Below are 21234 nucleotides of genomic sequence, written 5' to 3'. Positions count from 1 at the left end.
ACAGATACCATGAAAAATAGTGACTTCAATATCTCGAAACCAAAGTATAGCAATATCTAGAGCAGCAAACAACTACAGTTATTATTACAAAACCCTTCCATTTCTAGTTAGCACCCTCACTAAGTTCTTAGTGTACGAAAATGGTTCTTAGTGAAATTTCATAATAGTGTTCTAGAGAAGCGTGGGAATACAAAATGATTGCATAAGGAGACGCTGCTTGAAAGAATTCAGTCGACAAGGAGGCAAAAGATGATGTCAGATAAGATAGAAGATGGTCTATCATATTTCATCACAACATTCTGCTGCAAATAGTACAAGGAACAGATGAGGAGAGTGTTTTGGAGCTGAAGAATGGGATGTTCTGCGTCATGAAGTTTAGAGTTCATGAAGATAGTTCAGAGTTCATGAAGATCGCAGTTCATGAAGATACAGTTCATGAGTGAATGAATTCATGAGGAAAGACATCGAAATTTAGAACAAAAGCTCTATCAATCTGTAACTTCAAAGCTTCAAAGTGATAAAAATTTTGTACAGAATCCTATCATATTAAGCGATCAATTTCTGTATGTCTGTTTATATTTTTAATATCGGGGCACTGAGCTTCGCTCGTTATTTTTATTTATTGATAAACAGAAGACAAGTTATCGTCTAAAATGATCGTGTTTATATTTCACAGCTGGCTATACGTCATCTTATGAATTTCGGGGATGCGATATTTTCATTTTTCACATACTCACTCGCTCACTCACTTTTTTACTATCCACAGCTGTTTCAGCCAAGGATGAATCATCCTTTTAATGTCGTTCAGCGAGTTTTCCCGAAGATGAGACCTAGTGCAATCGAATCTTTAAATCATAAACCTACTATGCTCCAAATTTCGTGAGAATCGTTAGAGCCGTTTTCGAGATCCGTTAAACATAAATAACCAGATATAAAAATAGCCAGATATAATAATAACCAGATATAAAAATAACCAGTTATTTAAATACAGAAAATGCTTGCTTAATATAATAGGATATTTGGTTATCTGATTATCTGGTTATTTATGTTCAACGGATCTCGAAAACGGCTCATTGAAATTTGGAGCATAGTAGGTTTACGATATAAAAATACGATTGCACTAGGTCTCATCCTTGTGAAAACTCGCTGAACGACATTAAAAGGATAATTCATCCTTGGCTGAAACAGCTGAGACTTTCGTAGTCTGTGGATAGTAAAAAGTGATTCTGTGGAGAATCAAAATATCGCATCGCCGAAATTCATAAGCTGACGTATAGCCAGCTGTGAAATACAAACACGATCATTTTAGAGAATTGTGTTCTGTTTATCAATAAATAAAAATAACGAGCGAAGCTCGGTGTCCCGATATTAAGACTTAATACCAGATAAATATATGCTGAGGATAATTATAATTGAGAAGCAAGATTTATTTGTCATGAAATAGATTTTATTTATTTTCACTCACTTGAAAATGACAAGTCGAACCATGTTGTGGATGAAAGTTTTCAATAAAGGTTAGCTACTTGGATTTTTTATTTCATGATAAAAAGAGTAGAACTAACCAAAAAAGTTGATAATTTATTTGGTTCACATAATTACAGATTGATTAAACGATGGAATTTACTAGTCATTAATAGTAAAGATTAATTATGAGATCATTATAAGCAATAGAGCGTATAATGAGCGGATTTCAAGTAGAATGTTGATTAATTTTGTACATTTCTCAGCCTCCATGAGTGCCCTTTTAAAATACTTACTGTAATAAATGTTCATGAAATTATTATGCCAAGTCAAAGAAAATAAAACATTTTTACGTATATGTTTTTTCCGGTTAAACTTTCAGTTCTCATAAACAAATTAATGATATTTGCTCTTGCAATTTTAAACTAACATTGAGAAGTTGAGAGCATCTATTGATTGAATACTTAATGCAAAATACCTCCAGCTCAGGAATTCGAATTCCTTCCTTGTTTTTAGACGGCTGCAGCGATTTATAGAGCAACAAGAATATTTTGAAAATGTTAAAAGCTTTCAAGTTGAGAATGGGAGAGCGTGTTAGTTGGAAATGTTTGCAACTATTGCATCTAGGCGATGCTTCGATTTCTGTAGTAGTCACTTGTCTTATGCATAGATAGATATAGAATGATATAGAAAGGCTATCTATCTATTTTTCAGATAGATATAGAATGTATGGATAGTATTTATAGATAGGGATAGATATTTGCGAACAATTCTCTTCACATGTTGAGTGCTTTTAACGAATAAGTTCAATAGTTATTCTAATGGCAACAATCCAACCCGTACATAAAATAGTTTCAATGCTGGGAAAGAACAACTTTGTCCAGTTCTAGTGAGGTCCACGTTATAATGGCAGTATTTGATTAACATTGATGCTGCTATCCTTGTCTATCATCATTGTATCATCTTCCTATGGTGAGGAACACGTTATATAGCAATATTTGATCAACATAGGTGTTGCTATCCTTGTCTATCATTCGACAAAGCAGATAACCTCATCCTATTCAAGTATTGCAACGTTGCCAGATCGTTTTTTTAAATGTAGAAATATGATATATTGATAGAATACCAAATCTTAATAGTATGAAAACTAATTATTGAATCATTATTTGTAATACATTATTTGTTTACGAATAAAATATAATTGGCTATTTGAAACAAGGATGAACAGTTAATATAAAATCAGATTTACTGGTATCAGCTATCCTCTGAAGAAGGCAGAGTAAAGGCAAGCAGGTAGTACTATCCTTTTCTAACTCCGCAACGATGCCAAATCTGTTTTTGACAGTGTAGAAATATAATTAATCAAGACAGAGGATCGGCAACGCTGTTCTTCTATTTTCTCCTATCTTTCTCAATTTCATTTCCATTATAACGTGGACCACACTATTGTATACAAGGCATGAGCAACAAAGCTATAGTCAGGTCCATGTTATAATGACAGTATTTGATAAACTTTGATGTTGCCATCCTTGTCTATCATTCGACAAAGCAGGTAGTACTATCCTTTTCTAGCACTGCAACGATGCCAAATCTGTTTTTGACAGTGTAGAGATATAATTAATCAAGGCAGAGGGTCGGCAACGCTGTTCTTCTATCTTTATTCACTGCCATTATAACGTGGACCTTACTTATAGAGCTATTAATTATGCCAGGTTACATGTCCAGAATTTAGAAAAATCAAAATCCAACTGACGTGCCCCAACAATTTATGGCATATAATCATCAATGTATAATCAATGTGTCATCATCAATGTATGATAATTATTTTTATTTCAAATGTAATCAATTCATGTAATTTGATTTTATTTGTTTTTTCAAGTCAGTAAATTGTATTTGATTCCAAATTCAAATGCAGGTAACATGTACAGAATCTAGAAAAACCAGAATCCTAAAAAAGTGCCACATTCATGACGTGAGTTGAGAAATATTTATTGTTTCAAGTTCAAATACATTCCAGTTCACTGAAAAATCTCGAACCACTAAACCAATTTTATCAAAAAGTTATCAATCTTTCAAAGTTGAGTAGTAGAGAGGATTCAAAAGTCCTAACTCTGCCTATAGTGAGGTCCACGTTAATGGCAGTGTTTAATTAGCAATGGTATTGCTATCCTTATCATTCAACAAAGCGGATAGAGCTATCTCTTTCTCGCTTTCATTTGTAGCCAGATCGTCTTTTAACAATGTAGAATTGACAATTCATTAACAAAATATTCCATCTTAATTATTAAATTTAATTATAAAATAATTGAAAAATATAATTTCTTGCTTGATAAAAAATAATTGATTATTTTTAACGAGAATGAACAGTTAATATTGCATCATAAAACCTGTTGCCAGATCGTCTTTCAACAATGTAGAATTAATAATTACTCAATAAAATACCGTATTTCATCCTAATAATGAAAATTCATTATGAAGTTATTTTAATATTTCAAATGAGAATCGACAGTTAATATTACATCAATAAACTCGTATCAGCTACCGTCTATAGAAGGCATTGACAAGACAGAGGATCGGAACGTTGTTCTGCTATCTCTCTTCACTGTCATTATAACATGGACCTCACTACAGTAAAGCATTTTTTCATTTTTATTTACAATCTTTGTAAAACCTCTCACATCGCAGTTCAAGCGTAATTTGAATCTACAAACAAGATTCCACTCTCGTCTAGTGAATTCATAATTTTGTTGCATGTTATGAACTAGTGTTAACTTCAGTCTGTGAATCTAGGAAGTGTAAACGAGTTAGTGTCTGTCAGGTTAATGCGACTGTAATGGAAAAACTTCAAATTTAAGCAATTAAAAGTGAAGCAATCTGATAAGAGATTCGCTATCTCGATTCAACACCATAAGTTTAAGACTGTGAATATTCCCAGATGTAGTAACCGGCAGACTGAGTTAGTTAATTATTAGTCATTGTTCAAAATACGTATCTAGAGCTTGTTCCGTTACTTGTATAACAATAACGGTAGTCAGCTGCTATGTCTCTCATTGAACGTGGGGACAGATTAATTTTGAAACGGCTAGTACCAAAAGATCATTAAAAAATGTACAACATGACATTTTCCACCGCTAGCAATTGAAATTCTCAATTAATCTCCAAGGCCCGGTCGCAGAAAAGCCGGTTAAATTTTAACTGTGGTTAAATCGAATCAGAGAAGGCCTTCTTGATAAGACGACATCTCTGATTGTCTCTCGTGGAGTCAATCATGATTAAATTTTAACCGGCTTCTCAACAATCGGCACTAACTCTTCAAGAATTTTCTGAAACTGTCTCTGATTTTTTCTGAATCTTCTTCTATTCAGACCTATACTCTGTCCAATTTGCATGAGCTCTGAAGGATTAGGCCGACCTTCGCTGCCCCACGCGCAGGCACACACGCCTGGTCTACCTGCGCCATTGATATACTATGTATACTACGTAGTATACAGGTAAACAGACCGTCCCTTTACTCACACACACAAAAGGAGACTGCGCTTGTGTGTGTGAGTAGGAGGGTCGGCCTAATCCTTCAGAGCTCATGCGAAATTGGACAGAGTATAGTCTGAGATTGGGCTACCATAGATACAAATTAATTTCAGTTACAAATTTTCATAAAAATTAGTTGGTAATGAATAGTATTAATGGGCCTCAAAAAGTTATTCAGATTACTAAGAATCATAACATAACATAATACCATCTTCTATAGTGGAGAAAGATAGGAGAACAACGTTGCCGATCCTCTGTCTTGTCAATGCCTTCTATATACGGTAGCTGATACAGGTTTATTGATGTAATATTAACTGTCGATTCTCATTTAAAATTATTAGAATAACTTCATAATGAATTTTCATAATTAGGATGGAATATTTTATTAAGTAATTATCAATTCTACATTGTTGAACGACGATCTGGCAACAGAGCAAAGCGAGAAAGAGTTAGCGCTATCCGCTTTGTTGAATGATAGACAAGGATAGAAATACCATTATAACATGGACCTCGTATAGTTGTGGAATGCTTCACTTGAATGACACGGGAGGGACTTGAAGATTTTATGCTGGAGGCTGTAAACCAGGGATGTTATAATATAATTATTATATTTTAGCGTAATTTCTGGTGAAGGATTTATTCTAAATTATTCTAGATTTTATTCTAAATTTCCACTCAATTCCATAAAGATTCTTTAATCACGGACACCTAACATTTATGTTTAAGAAATTTTGAATATTTCTTATCTAAATGATTGATTCAACATAGATTTGGTAGGTAATGTTGAAGAAACAAACAATTCTTAGGTTGGTATTCACTATCTCAGTTAAAACACATTATAATAAATATGACCATAATAATATATCATGTAATCATAGATTAACGTAAATGGTTGCGTATGGCTTTCAGTAAGATAAAACTGTAAATAATTTCAAGCATTTTAACATACCTTCGTTATAAGTTGAGCATTCCACCACTTGCCAGAAATCTTATCTGTAAACAGAAATAAGAAAATTCATTATAATGCGAATTCACATTTACATTTAACTATTTACAATTTTCCACACACAGTAGGAACCTATTTAATTATTTTACAAAGGCGACTTTCTAGAAGTATTTTAAGCCTAGGTGATGATGATGGGATGAATGATAATACAATGAAGGTAGAGTTATGAATGAATAAAAATTATAGGTTATGCTATCCACTTGAATTGATTTGAGTCCACTTTTCAGTCCAGAAATAAATAGACTAGAATTTTGATTTTGATTTGATTGAAAACCCAATATAATAGAATGATTATATTCAATAAACTCTCAGATCTTGAAAATATTGAGTTATTAAGAAAAATTTCAAGCGTATACATTATTTGCTAGCATTCCTTAGCCAATAATGTAGTGAACGATTATAAGATATGATAGATTTACTTTCTATACTGCTAATTTGGGTGAATTAAGTTTAATTGAGAACTTATTGACCAAGCGGTCAGTAGATTCAAGTCGACGGTTTGTCATTTCTCTTAATGTTTAAATGTTTGAATGTTTATATGTTGCGCATTTACGGCAAAACGCGGTAATAGATTTTCATGAAATTTGACAGGTATGTTCCTTTTTTAATTGCGCGTCGAGGTACAAGGTATATAAAAGGTTTTTGAAAGTTTTGCATTTCAAGGATAATATAAATGGAAAAAGGAGCTTCCTTCATACACCAATATTAGAGTAAAAATCAGAATATAGAATTATTCATCATAAATCAGCTGACAAGTAATTACACAAATGTGTGGAGAAGCCAGTCTATTGCTGTATTTCCATAAGATTTATAGTTTCAATCAGGTACTTGTGGATGAGAATACTGCGTGAGGTCTACTGTTCATAGTACTACTAGTTTAAGTTATGTACAGTTCAATAAATAATTGCTACCTATCAATAATTGTAATAAAAGACGGAAAGATTCATTCATAATGATCCATTCGATACTGGACAGACCAATAAGAGATCTTGAGATATTGTGTTTTTGTGAGATTTACAAATAGATTTGTAAAATAATAGAAATATTAAATGAGAAAGAATTGATCAATTCATCACCACTGGTTTTTAAAACAATTTGAGGTAATAGTTTCGGTTGATGCAACATCATCAATAACTAATGAAATGAGAGCTTAAACAATTAGCAGCAGAATTTGAAATGGGCTAAATGGGCGTGTCCAGTCACGGCCAATGGCAGTAGAGCTCAGCCTCTATTGGTCGACAGCTACGGGCCAATCATAGGGCTTCACTCACACTATATATTCTGCTGCTCGTTGCTCAAGCTTTCAGTTTACTAGAGATTGATAATTGTTTGGCAAACGAGACTAGTATCTCAAATTGTAAATCAAATCATTAATTGTCACACAACATTAAAATGTTACAACAACGTCATTAATAACACAGGGAACACATTGGATAAAATAAGTGGTTATGACAATATCTGATCGTTTTCATTTAATATGGACATAACTATTATTTACCAGAACAAAACTTTCACAGAAAAGTGAAAAATAGGGATGTTCAAATTACTGTATTCTTACTATTTATTTATCAGATTTATTTGTTTATGTATGTTTCAATACTGGCTTATACACCAATCTACATTAAATGAAAGTATTGCTGATTATTCAAAGAGTTTTACAAAATATGAAAAACTGAGAATAAAGATGGAATGCAATTTGAATAACGATAGTATAATATTGTGAAGTAATGCACAACAAAGTTTGGTGTTTCAACAAATAATTGTCGATTCTCTGAGAAGGATATAGATTCATTTTATTATATTATTCATTTTATCCTTCTCTTTAACACACGTTCGGGTGTCGTGCGTGTGTTTATTATTTATATGAAAAATTGATAAATGAGAATAAAGATGGAATGCAATTTGATTAACGATAGTATAAAATATTGTGAGGTAATGCACAACAAAGTTTGGTGTTTTAACAAATAATTGTCGATTCTCTGAGAAGGATATAGAATAATATCCTTCCTATTAACACACGACCGGGTTTATCATTTATTACAGGGTTTATTTACGTGGGGTCCCATCTGACCGAATCCCAAAAGGTCGAAGAGTATACTTTCCCATATGGTCGAATCCCATCTAGCCGATGAGATTCGATCAATTGCCACAAACTACAACATTTTTCTATCAAATGGGATTCGACTGTGTGAGAATCGGTCAGATGGGAAAATCAAATCTTCGACCTTTTGCGACAGTTGAGATTTTCGGCCAAATGAGATTACAATATTAAAACTTTTCGACCATTTGGGAAAGTATAAGTATCAATTCTACCATTTGGGATTCTTCAATTTTCGATCTTTTGCGACAAAATAATAATTTCGACCAAATGGGAATCGGTCATTTGGCATGCCACCTTTATTTATATTTTCGGGGTTGATCCATTACAGAGAAACGTGGAAGTGACAGTGTAGTATTTAATTACAGAAACCGATAATTGAAATCATAGCCACCTATAATACATAAATAACCTATGATACACCTCTAATAGTACCTCTGTATTAGAGCTGGCTATGTTGAAATCATTTTATTCAATCTTGAAAGACTATTTTAAAAGTTAAAATTGAGATATCAAATTGAGAGTTCTGGTACGTTGATTGCAATTATTATTCCATTAATTCAGTCTTTTACATCTTTTATAGTAGAAAGTTAAAACATGAATTTTTTACTTCATTCTATAGCAATTATTATATAATAATATTGATACTTTTGAATTCGGATTCAATGTCTTATATAGGAAACCACAGGGTATGAAGAAGTGTTTCAATAAAACAGGAAGCTATAAACATCATAAAACCAGAATATAAATTGAAGATTACGGTTCTAATTGAACTGCACCGTCCTCCTTGGGTGGTATAGATAGGTTTTGTCGCATCTTCACTTTGTTGTAAGTTCTGAAATGAAGTTTTCGCTTTTTACACCGACGGAGCGGTCACTAAAGACAGGCATTTCTCATCGATAAAAGCCGACCATTTGCTGGAATAACTTCGGGAACGAAGTCTGTTTGAAGTGCTTCATACAGAAGTGGCACGGAGTAAGGAACAATATTTTGTTTCCTTTTTGTGTGTAGTAGACTCCAAGCTCAAATAGCTGGAGGAAAATAACTCCCGTCTGCCTTTATAACGCCTTCAATGTTTATCATTATTTTCATAGATAAAATTTTGTATAATATTGTCGGATCGAGCTAACATCTTACTCAACGCTATCTCTATATAATAGTGAGTTTCCTCATTCTAAAATATCATTCATTTTCATAGATGAACTGAGAGTTCAGTTGAAGACAGAACTGGGAGGACAGTGCTTTTATTCAATTCAGGAGTTTTTCAGTTACTTTAGTTCACGGTGATTTTTCGTAGACCTTCCAGAGTATAAATTTAACAATACTACTTTTTATAAATGATTGACAAGTTTATTTTTTGTATTGAATTGAAATTGAATTAAGTCCTTCGAGAGGAGGTCGGTGGCTGCTAAATTATCTATCCATCTATCATAGTAACTACAGATTAATCAGACCCAAAAAGCAATTATTTGATTATCAAATTTGTCTCACCACAGCGGTCTTTCAACAGCCGTCGGGTCCGCCTGCCTAAGAAGAAGACGTTAGGTCCAAGTAGTTGTTTTTGGTGAAGCATTGTGACGCCGGTAGTCTTTTATACTGTGCCGTTCTTACACTCTCACCCCATCAAAACAGTAGTCAACAGTAATCGGCTTCAGTTAACAATAATTGGCTTGAAATTTAATTCACAAACTTCTTCTTCTTCTGGTGCCTATCCATTACCGAATGTTGGCAATCATTCTGGCAATTATAACTTTGTTGACAGCCGCTCTAAAAAGTTCCGGGGTGGACACTGCAAACCATGTTCTCAAGTTCTTTAACCAGGAAATTCGTCTCCTACCAACACCTCTCCTGCCAACAACTTTACCCTGTAGTACAAATTTTAACAACTGACATTTTAAACATAAACTACCGTGGGATATCTTCGTATGCTATCTACGTTTCTCTACGGTTCAAGTATAACGATATATCCAAAAATGTAACTATATTCTGTGGGCTATACACCCAAATGAATGATAATGATAATAGTAATAAAAAATAAAAATACAAGTATTTATTAGAAATTTTTTCAAGAGTAGCCCCAACGAGAAAATATAAGATAATGATAATGTATGGGGCCATTATCATTATCATTTTAATTATATTATTGAGGAACGAGAGGAGAAAACATCTTCATTAATGACTCTTAAAAATAAATTGATTATAAACATTTAATAGAATTATAGTACCCTTTGAAATTAATAAAATAAGAATACAAATTATAACCACTAGTTTCGGTCATCACACCATCGTCAGGTTTTAAAAATCAATTTCAAATAAATGTTTGAAATAAATGAAAACATTTACATAGAATTCATTTTTAAAACTTGACGATGGAGAGATCACCGAAACTAGTAGAAGAAACTTTATAAATACAAGAAAGTAGCCCTGAGTTCATACATTTTAATAAAATTGATTATAGATTGATTATAATAAGGTACAGTTTGTGAATGCTATAATTTGCTCAAAACTTGTCTCAAGGCTGAATGAGCTAAAAGTTAGTAGACATATTTCTGTCTTTAATTAAGTTTGTAGCGTGAATGTTGATGTTGTGGAACTTTTCCATCATTGAATAGACTTAACATGTTGTCAAAAATCCACTTTAATTACAGTAATATTTTATTGTAAAATATTTATTTTTATTCAATTAAAGTGGATTTTTGACAACATTTCAAGTCTATTCAATAATATTTCTGTCTATTTCTGGAATGAGCTGGCCCAGTGGCAGTTTGATCAAACAGTGAATAATCCCAGCATGACAGCCCAAAAAAATCTGAAATATTATCTGCTTCTCACCTGAATGGAGAAAGCGGGGGCCGATTTATACTGCCTAATTATAGAGTTACAGCAGCCGGCTTTCACTCTTGCATCTCAATTGTTTCCTCAAGGAAATGTTATCAGTTACTCCGAACGCATGTGTGGCTGCAATTGCTATTGTTTTCCTTTTCTCTCTTTCCTTCTTATTATTCAGATATGCTTCTTCCTCTTGCCCTCTAGCTTTTCAAAACTATCGCAGTCAGCCGACCCCTAGTTGGCACTAGAGTGAGCCACGTTATAATGGCAGTGTTTGATTAGCAATGGTATTGCTATCCTTGCCCATCATTCAACAAAGTGGATAGTGTTATCTCTTTCTCGCTTTGCTCTGTTGCCAGATCGTCTTTTAACAATGTAGAATTTATATGTAATTAACAAAATACTATAAATCGTCCAGAAAGTATGTTATGTTCCATACACTTAGATTCAGGTCCAATTTTCAGTCCAAACATTTGAAAACAGAAAAGTTCTTATTTAGATTGTTTACAAACCAAATTGAATAACAAAATAACACTCACCAATCACTTAAATCTGTAAAATAGAAATTAAGTTTGAAAATTATGATATACTCTAATTTAGAATTATATACTATGTCATGTCAATAAATCAGATTATTTTGATCAAGTCGATTAACATTTCTAGAAAATATCTCTCGTAACATAAGCTGACTGATTAAACAGCTGTACATAATTTTGTCTGTCTCCCACACACGCATCTTCTGTTATCGACAGACGACGAAATTATCATCTGTTTTTCCAAGGATGAATAGTTATTAACCTTTTCATGTCCTTCAGCGAGTTTTCCCAGGGATGAGACCTAACCTAGTGCAATCGATTTTTTATATCATAACCTACTATGTTCCAAATTTCGTGAAGATAGCTAGAGCCGTTTTCGAAATCCGTTGGACATGAATATATAACCATATCAATATATACAGAAATTGCTGCTCGTTTAATATAATAATATCATACTATGATAATATTGATTATTTAAAACGAGAATGACCCGTAAATATTACATCAATAAGCCTGTATCAGATACCGTCTATAGAAAGCATTGACATGACAGATGATCAGCAACTTTTTTCTCCTATCTTTCTCCACTGCCATTATAACGTGGACCGGACTATAGTTGGCACTAGAAGCGAAAGCAGACTATATACAGTAGGCAGTAGAAAATCGTCGTCATTATTCCTGCATTGAGAATAGAAAACTTAAACGGGGAAGAAGTAGCAGCTCCTTGTGGGAACCCGCCACAAACACACATGCACGCCGACGCATTAATTGGAGGATTATAATAGACGAAAAATGAAAACAAACAAGCCTCTTGCTTGCGCATTATGTAAGCATTGTTTCAGTTTTTTTTTAATTCACGTCTGCTCTCTAATCCCAACATTACCTCACGATTGATAATCCCATTAGCACGATCAGACAAACACATTTGTGGCGCGCGGCGAACGCGCTCATGCGTTGAAAGTGCGCGGCTCAAAAGCAATCCATATCAGAGCATTGAAGCTGTATGGAATACTTGTCGCGGATGGTTGGCCATGGTTTTTATTGGACCACCAACATTTATGATTGATTGTTATGAAAATGAGTTTTCGAATTCTTCCAGTAATCTCGGATCTGAATGATTTGGTTCATGATACATCTTGATTAGTGCGCAATATCGGGGGACCGAGCTTCGCTCTTGAGTAAAAAAGCATAGACATTTTATAACAAAAGAGGAGATTATAGTTTATAGAATGATATAATATTTTTGCTACAATATTTGTTAATTTACTATTTACTGTTCTACACTAATAGCATCTAGTTACTATTTTGGACTTTTTAAGAGTAAAAATTCAGCTCGACGTTCACAACTATATGATGAAGTTTTCACTTGAGAATTACTTCTAATTCTACTATCCAAAAAGGAATGTAATTTATACACTATGAACACTGAATATGGTCATTGCTAATACTATGTGGCATCACTTAATAAACAAAATACTACACATGCAAAGGCCAACCAACAGCTGTGTGCATCTGCTATAAAAAGTTTTAGTGTTGAAGAATTAAAACGAAATTTAACTATTTGATGAATTTGGAAACATCATATGTTTCTATTTTGAATATGATTATTATTTTTGATTAATTATAATTAATTTCACCTTTCAAACCCTCAAGGTTTCTTCATCGTTTAGGTCGTGTTTATATTTTTCATTTTGGCTATACGTCAGCTTGTGAATTTCGGGGATGAGATATTTTGATTTTCCACAGATACACTAGCTCACTCATTTTCATATCCAAAAACGACGAAAATCTCAGCTGTTTTTCCAAGGATGAATTATCCTTTTAATGTCGTTCAGCGAGTTTTCCTAGGGTTGAAACCTAGTGCGATCGAAGTTTTACATCATAAACCTATTATGTTCCAAATTTCGTGAAAATCGTTAGAGCCGTTTTCGAGATCCGTTGAACATAAATAACCAGATACTGTAAAAAAATACAGAAATTGCTCGCTTAATATACACCGATATCTCGCCGACACGACAGGACAGGACAGAATTTATTCTGATGGACAGTACAGAGACTGTAGAGGATACTATGATTTAGTTAGAGGAGACTGTGATTTATAACTGCGCGAGGTTTACTGTTCACAGAACTACTAGTTGTCATCATACATACATCGCACCTTCATGCGAATATCTATGAACCACTAATCATTTTTTTTCAGTAAGCGTTAATGCAAAAGTCAACTAAAGATGATCCAGGATTAGGATTAAAGTGTAATCTTGAAATCGGGACACATTGCTTTCCTTGCCCTATTACCATAGGTAAGGAAAGTATTGCTTTCGAAAAAATTAAGGTACCCCAATTTCTATACGTTTTAAGGTCCCCTGAGTCCGAAAAAGTGATTTTTGGGTATTGTTCTGTGTGTGTGTGTGTGTGTGTGTGTGTGTGGTGTGTGGTGTGTGTGTGTGTGTGTGTGTGTGTGTGTGTGGTGTGTGTGTGTGTTGTGTGTGTGTGTGTGTGTGGTGTGGTGTGTGTGTGTGTGTGTATGTGTATGTGTGTGTGTGTGTGTGTGGTGTGTGTGTGTGTGTGTGTGTGTGTGTGTGTGTTGTGTGTGTGTGTGTGTGTGTGTGGTGTGGTGTGTGTGTGTGTGTGTGTGTGTGTGTGTGTGTGTGTGTGTGTGTATGTGTATGTGTGTGTGTGTGTGTGTGTGTGTGTGTGTGTGTGTGTGGTGTGTGTGGTGTGTGTGTGTGTGTGTGTGTGTGTGTGTGTGTGTGTGTGGTGTGTGTGTGTGTGTGTGTGTGTGTGTGTGTGGTGTGTGTGTGTGTGTGTGCGTATGAGTGTATGTGCGTCTGTGTACACGATATCTCATCTCCCAAAATAACATGAAATTTGGAACGTATGGTCCTTACACTATAAGGATCCGACACGAACAATTTCGATCAAATCCAATCCAAGATGGCGGCTAAAATGACGAAAATGTTGTCAAAAACAGGTTTTTTCGCGATTTTCTCAAATTTTGATCAAATTTATACCTGAAATAGTCATTGATAAGCTCTATCAACTGCCACAAGTCCCATATCTGTAAAAATTTCAGGAGCTCCGCCCCATCTATGCAAAGTTTGATTTTAGATTCCCAATTACAGTATCAGGCTTCAGATACAATTTAAACAAAAAATTACAAGTGGAAAAGATTGAGCATGAAAATCTCTACAATTAATGTTCAGTAACATTTTTACCTAAAATTTAAAATAAGCTCGAAATTCGAGAAAATACTATTATTTCAATTGCAAACTGTTGGCAACTGTTGATTCTATTAAATCATTCACTATGAAGATAGCAGACATCGAGTGTCTCCAGCGTTATTGTCCTGTCACCAGCTGGCTTGGATCTTTGAATAGTAGACTTGAGATGCGTGAACACTAGCGTCAGGGGAAAAATTTTCATAACGGCAAGGAAAGTTGTGTGAGTGTGCCACACCAAATTTTTACAGTATCAATGTGATCCTCCAAACTTCTGGATTACTAGAAGTCATTGGTTTAAAAGCGTGAACGCAAAAGTCAACTAAAGATGATCCAGGATTAGGATTAAAGTGCAGTCTTGAAATTGGGACACATTATTTCAATTGCTATGATCTACTCTGAAACGCATGTTTAGAAAGTGAAGTGTGTATCGGTTCAGTGACCTGGAATTCAACAGCTGCATAAACGTTGTTGCAAAAGATAATTGAACTGAAAGTCTCTATAGCAACTAACACGCATACGTTTGCCAATGTGAGTTATCCTATATGATCCACTGAACCTTATTATTTACACACGTCAGGTACACAGAGTACATGTTCACACTACAATACTGTTCTCTCATCGCTCAGATTGTGCTAATTGCGATACTTGCAATATTCCCAAGTATATTCTATCATTATTATTGAACGAAAATATATTAAGCGAGCAATCTCTGTATATTTGTTTATATTTTTATATCTGGTTAACTGGTTTTATGTTCAACGGATCTCGAAAACGGCTCTAACGATTTTCACGAAATTTGGAATATAGTAGGTTTATGTTCAACGGATCTCGAAAACGACTCTAACGATTTCAACGAAATTTGGAATATAGTAGTTTTATGATATAAAAATTCGATTTCACTAGGTCTCATCCCTGAGAAAACTCGCTGAAGGACATGAAAAGGATAATTCATCCTTGGAAAAACAGATGATAATTTCGTCGTCTGTCGATAACAGAAGCCTGTCTGGGAGATCAGCTTACCGTATCTCGCGAGAAATCTAGAAATTTCAATTGACTCGATCAAAATAATCTGATTTGTTGACATGAGATAGTTTATATCACAATATTCAAAGTTAATCATTATTTTACAGTTCTAAGTGATTATTGAGTGTTATTTTGTTATTAAATTTGGTATGGAAATAATCTAAATTGGAACTTTTATGTTTTCAAATATTTGGACTGAAAATTTGACCTGGATTCAAGTGTAAGGAACATAACCAGACTTTTGGGAATATTTGTAGTGTAGAAATCAATATTCGGGGAAGAAACAGTTTTGGGCTGTGCCTGTAAGTCTTTCCCCAATCATTTTGAAGAATTGGCTTGTGTTTATCAATAAATAACGAGCGAAGCTCGGTGCCCCGATATTAATTATTATTGAACGAAAATCCAAATTAAATGCTGTAAATCACCCGGAAGACTTCTGCTACTGCAAATATTAATCTATTAGCATTTGAATAAATCTCAGTAATTTACATCTATATTATATAAATCGATTAATCTAATTTTCTTGCTTTCGATAGTAATGCACTACTCACACTACCGTGACGACAAGTCGTACGACTGACTACATACACCTCCTTCATTTTACCGACATATCTAATATGTAGTATCCTATACTATTAAACGAGCAATTTCTGTTTATATGTTTTTACTTTCCTTGCCCTATTACCATAGGTAAGGAAAGTATTGCTTCCCGAAAAAATTAAGGTACCCCAATTTCTAAATAATTTCTATACGTTTCAAGGTCCCCTGAGTCCAAAAAAGTGGTTTTTGGGTATTGGTCTGTATGTGTGTGTGTGTATGAGTGTATGTACGTCTGTATACACGATATCTCACCTCACAATTAACGGAATGACTTGAAATTTGGAACCTAAGGTCCTTACAATATAAGGATCCGACACGAACAATTTCATCAAATGCAATCCAATATGGCGTCTAAAATGGCAAAAATGTTGTAAAAAATTATGGTTTTTCGCGATTTTCTCAAAAACGGCTCCAACGATTTTGATCAAACTCATACATAAAAAAGTCATTGATAAGCTCTACCAACTGTCTCAAGTCTCATATATGTAAAAATTTCAGGAGTTTCGCCTCATCTATGCAAAGTTTGATTTCAGATTCTCAATTATCAGGCTTCAGATACAATTTAAACAAAAAAAATTCAGGTGGAAAAGATTGAGCATGAAAATCTCTTCAATTAATGTTCAGTAACATATTCACCTAAAATTGAAAATACGCTCGAAATTCGAGGAAATGTGATTATTTAATTGCAAACTGTTGGCAACGGTTGATTCTATTAGATCATTCACTATGAAGAGATAGCAGACCTCGTGTGTCTCCAGCGTTATTGTCCTGTCACCAGCTGGCTCAAATCTTTGAATAGTAGACTTGAGATGCGCGTGTACACTAGCGTCAGGTGATTAATTTTCATAACAGCAAGGAAAGTTGTGTGAGTGTGCCACACCAGATTTTTTAGAATGATCAACGACATAATATACTTTCCAATGATAAGTTAATGAATTTTCACAATTGAGATTGCTTTTTTTGTTGATCAATTATATTTCTAAATTGATAAAAAAGATCTGGCAACTTTGCAGAGCTAGAAAAGGATAGTGCGATCTGATTTGTCAAATGATAGACAAAGATAGCAACAACAATGTTAATCAAATACTATGGACCTCACTACAGAGCGTATACACAATGATTCTAGTAAGTAAATAATTAATAGGTTGATGTTGCTAACGTTCTAATCGTGATGTCTTGAAGTAGTAAGCTGGTCCTGCAAAATTATTCCTTTAATATGTGAATAATTCCTAATTCAGTGATAATAATGTAAAATGCAGTAGCATATACTTATATTTATTTTTGTAAAGCTTTTTTTGTATTTTGTTTTTGGCAAAAAATAAAATGAAATAAATTCATTCAAAAAAAAATTTAAGGACTGAAAATTTTCTGAAGTGAACAACTACAAGACTCGACCTATTTCGGACTATGAATTTGTAACCTTATCTAAATTTGGGAGACGAATAGTAGAAGGTTACCTTATTTTTTCTCTCCCTATCATTTTGATGATGTATTTATTCTATTGTATGAATCAATAAAAAAATAAAGAATGATAAAATAAGAGAACAAAGCGAATACTGGAGATCTGCTTCGTTAAGGGAACCACTTTCAATGTACTTGAGATCATTCAAAGGCACGAAGTGCAAGGGTCAAAGACCTCTGTGAGTTTTACAACCATAATGAGTTAGGTACCTAATTGATAGCAATTATAATGACACCTTGAGGCCGAACTGCGAAAGGAAGTGCCGATGGGTTTATCTTCCTTCACCTTTTTTTCTATTTTCCATCTTTCTCCACCGAGCAAGTTTGCTTTTCACACACATTTGACCCACACCCTCAATATCCAGTCACGAAGATAAGCTAAGAGAAATTATTCTGAAGACCAAGCAAAAGTTCAAGATTCGTTAGGAAGCAACAAGTTTATAAGATCTTTCAAGAGTTTAAGATCTTTACGAGTTTATAAGATCTTCTAAAAGCTTTGGGTTCGGTTGCTCGAAAGTCTATTAAGTTTTAACGGTGATTAAATGCCACAACAGCCAATCAGAGAAGCGGAAGACGTTTTTAATTGGCACTTAATCTCAGTTGAAATTCAAAAGACTTTAGTGCAGCCGGGCATTGTGATGTTAATGAAGACTAAATTTGTAAAGAAAAACACTTTGAAAATTTAGACAGTTGATACAGTGATTCCAAAAATACTGAATGGATAATTTGAAAATGATCACTTGGAAATTCAAGATTTCAAGCAACAAAGCTTCGTTGGAAGCAAAAAGACTTGTTGAAGCAAAGCAACAAGTTTTGTAAGATCTTTGAAAAGTAAAGGATTGTGATGTCAATGTAGGCTAGATTATCAAGGAGAAACGCTTCGAAAATTTTAATTGGCACTTAATCTCAGTTGAAATTCAAAAGACTTTAGTGCAGCCGGGCATTGTGATGTTAATGAAGACTAAATTTGTAAAGAAAAACACTTTGAAAATTTAGACAGTGATACAGTGATTCCAAAAATACAGAGTGAATGGGTTGAGTTTTATAAGATCAAGGATTGTGATGAAGGCTAGATTTGTGATTGAAAATACTCTGAAAATAAGGATTGTTTGAACAGTGAAAGGTGAAACAAAATTTCATTTTATACTGGATTAAATCCAATATTGGGGCACCGAGCTTCGCTCGTTATTTTTATTTATTGATAAACAGAATACAGCTCTAAAATGATCGTGTTTATATTTTACAGCTGGCTATACGTCAGCTTATGAATTTCGGGGATTCGATATTTTGATTTTTCACAGAATCACTCGCTCACTTTTTACTATCCACAGACGACGAAAGTCTCAGCTGTTTCAGCCAAGGATGATATTATCCTTTTAATGTCGTTCAGCGAGTTTTCCCAAGGATGAGACCTAGTGGAATCGAATTTTTATATCATAAACCTACTATGTTCCAATTTCGAGAAAATCGTTAGAGCCGTTTTCGAGATCCGCTGAACATAAATAACCAGATATAAAAATATAAACAGACATACAGGAATTGCTCGCTTAATATAATAGGATATCAAGTCTTGTTTGTTATAACGAGGTTCATTTTGAGTTCAAGCATAGCCACCTCTAATACAGGTGGCTATGGTTCAAGCCACCAGCTAATTCAGTTTGAGCTTTGTCTTTACTAATAGAGTAATTCCAAAAAGTACTAGGAGGATCATTTGGGAATTCAGCCAGATATCATCATCAATCATCACAATAATTATCAACAGAATCATGGTCAACTTATAGAGTGGTTCAAGTTTTAAATAGTTTAAAATTAATCTTGAAATACGTAGTAATTTATAGAATACTGCATGGATCACGGTTACACGGCCACGATATTTTTCCAGTTGGTACCTAGGCTACATTGTTGAGGCTAACGGTAAGAATGGGAACCCGCTTTCGACTAAAATTGAGGCAGAAAGGTTATGAGTCGTAATCGCTCATCAATTTCAGGCATGAACCACCTCTACATAACCGTTAACGGCATAAAATATGTCTTTGAATAGCGAGTCTGAAACACGAACCAGCAGTTCACGCCTATCACTCAGTTGACCTTGTTTCTGGGGATGGAAAGTGAAAAGGATAACTCAGAGAAAGAGAGAGATTGACAGAGAAACTACTCGAGATAGAGAGAGAAGTGAACAAGTGCGGAATGACCAGTATGCTATTCATAATGACCTTCTAAAATTGCGAAAGTGGTCTGTTGTTATTAACGGTCTTCACCAAAATAAAAATTGAAGGTCGATCTAATGAAGCTTATGATCGGTTTGGATTCGATTATATTTCTGTTTTAAGGGCGTCGACTGTAACGCTATAATGAGGTTCACGTTATAATGGCATTATGTATACTGTATAACTATTACATACTATGAGATCCCTTCACTTTTTAGTTGATTTGTAAAATGGTGATTGAGATGAGTATAGTTAATTCCACGTTATAAAATTGTAGTAATCCTTCAACTTGGTGCTATCCTTGTCTATCATTCGACAAAGCAGATGGCACTGTCCTTTCCCACCTCGACAACGTTGAAAGATGTTCTATTAACAATGTAGAAGTATAATCAATTAACAAAATATATATATATATATATATATATATAGATATAAATATAAGATATATATATCTTTGATATGAAAATGTATTATTATATCATTGAAATAGTTATTTGTGCAACTAGTGCGCAAAGTGACAGTTTGCTGCACCGAAAGAAACGTTTACGCCCGAGCCGTAGGCAAGGGCGGAATGGTTTCTTGAGTGGAGCATAGGAACTTTGCGCACGTATTTCACATTAAATTTTTCCTACAGTTACCATTGAATATGAAAAGTGGGTAATTATGGGTAAAATTCCCTGAAATCCATCAAATGTTTTTCTGTGTAATTTTATTATTAATAAATAAAATTGAATAATGTAGTAGTAAATGAATGAAGGCGGCACTCATGTGGTGGCTGTCCTCGTTGTCCTTAATATTATTATAACGTGCACCTAACTATACCACAGTCAGTATTACCAACTTAATTTTGATTTTGCTGCACTGGTGCTCCATATAGCCTACTAACTATTTTGTGTTGCCATGTTGCAAATCTGGAGTGCAGAAAAATTTTTTCAGAAAAGTGATTCTTTGCGTTCTGTAATCAGTGCAGGAATGGCCACTTTTCAAGGTAACTGTAGGAAAATATATTTCCACTACGAATATAAGATAATTGATCTGACCACACTCATCTTACGTATTTTGTTTAAAACAAAAATAATTGAAGTTATTGCTCTTTGATGACATCTCCCACATAGAAATTTCTCGGCAGTGTCTTTCTCAGTAAATTTATAGATTATATTTAGAATATATATTATTGTAAGTACATTATTGTTCTCATTTCACAGAAGCTATGTTTTCTTTTTTGTTTATACTTTTGTTCACTTTCTTTACTGAAGAATAAAAT

The 21234-nt window shown here is 33.9% G+C and overlaps 1 protein-coding gene across 1 annotated transcript in view; it reads right to left on the bottom strand.

Moving 5' to 3' along the window:
* Positions 1 to 21234, bottom strand: part of LOC111051178 — a 234224-nt gene that overhangs the window by 196290 nt on the left and 16700 nt on the right. Inside the window, exon 2 of the mRNA XM_039419967.1 lies at positions 5939 to 5982. The gene's annotated coding sequence lies outside the window, so the exon portion shown is untranslated. The remainder of the gene's footprint in view (positions 1 to 5938; positions 5983 to 21234) is intronic.

This window comes from Nilaparvata lugens, chromosome 2, assembly GCF_014356525.2.
Source record: "Nilaparvata lugens isolate BPH chromosome 2, ASM1435652v1, whole genome shotgun sequence".
In the NCBI taxonomy this organism is placed as follows: Eukaryota; Metazoa; Arthropoda; class Insecta; order Hemiptera; family Delphacidae; genus Nilaparvata; species Nilaparvata lugens.
This window is presented reverse-complemented; position numbering and strand designations above follow the sequence as displayed.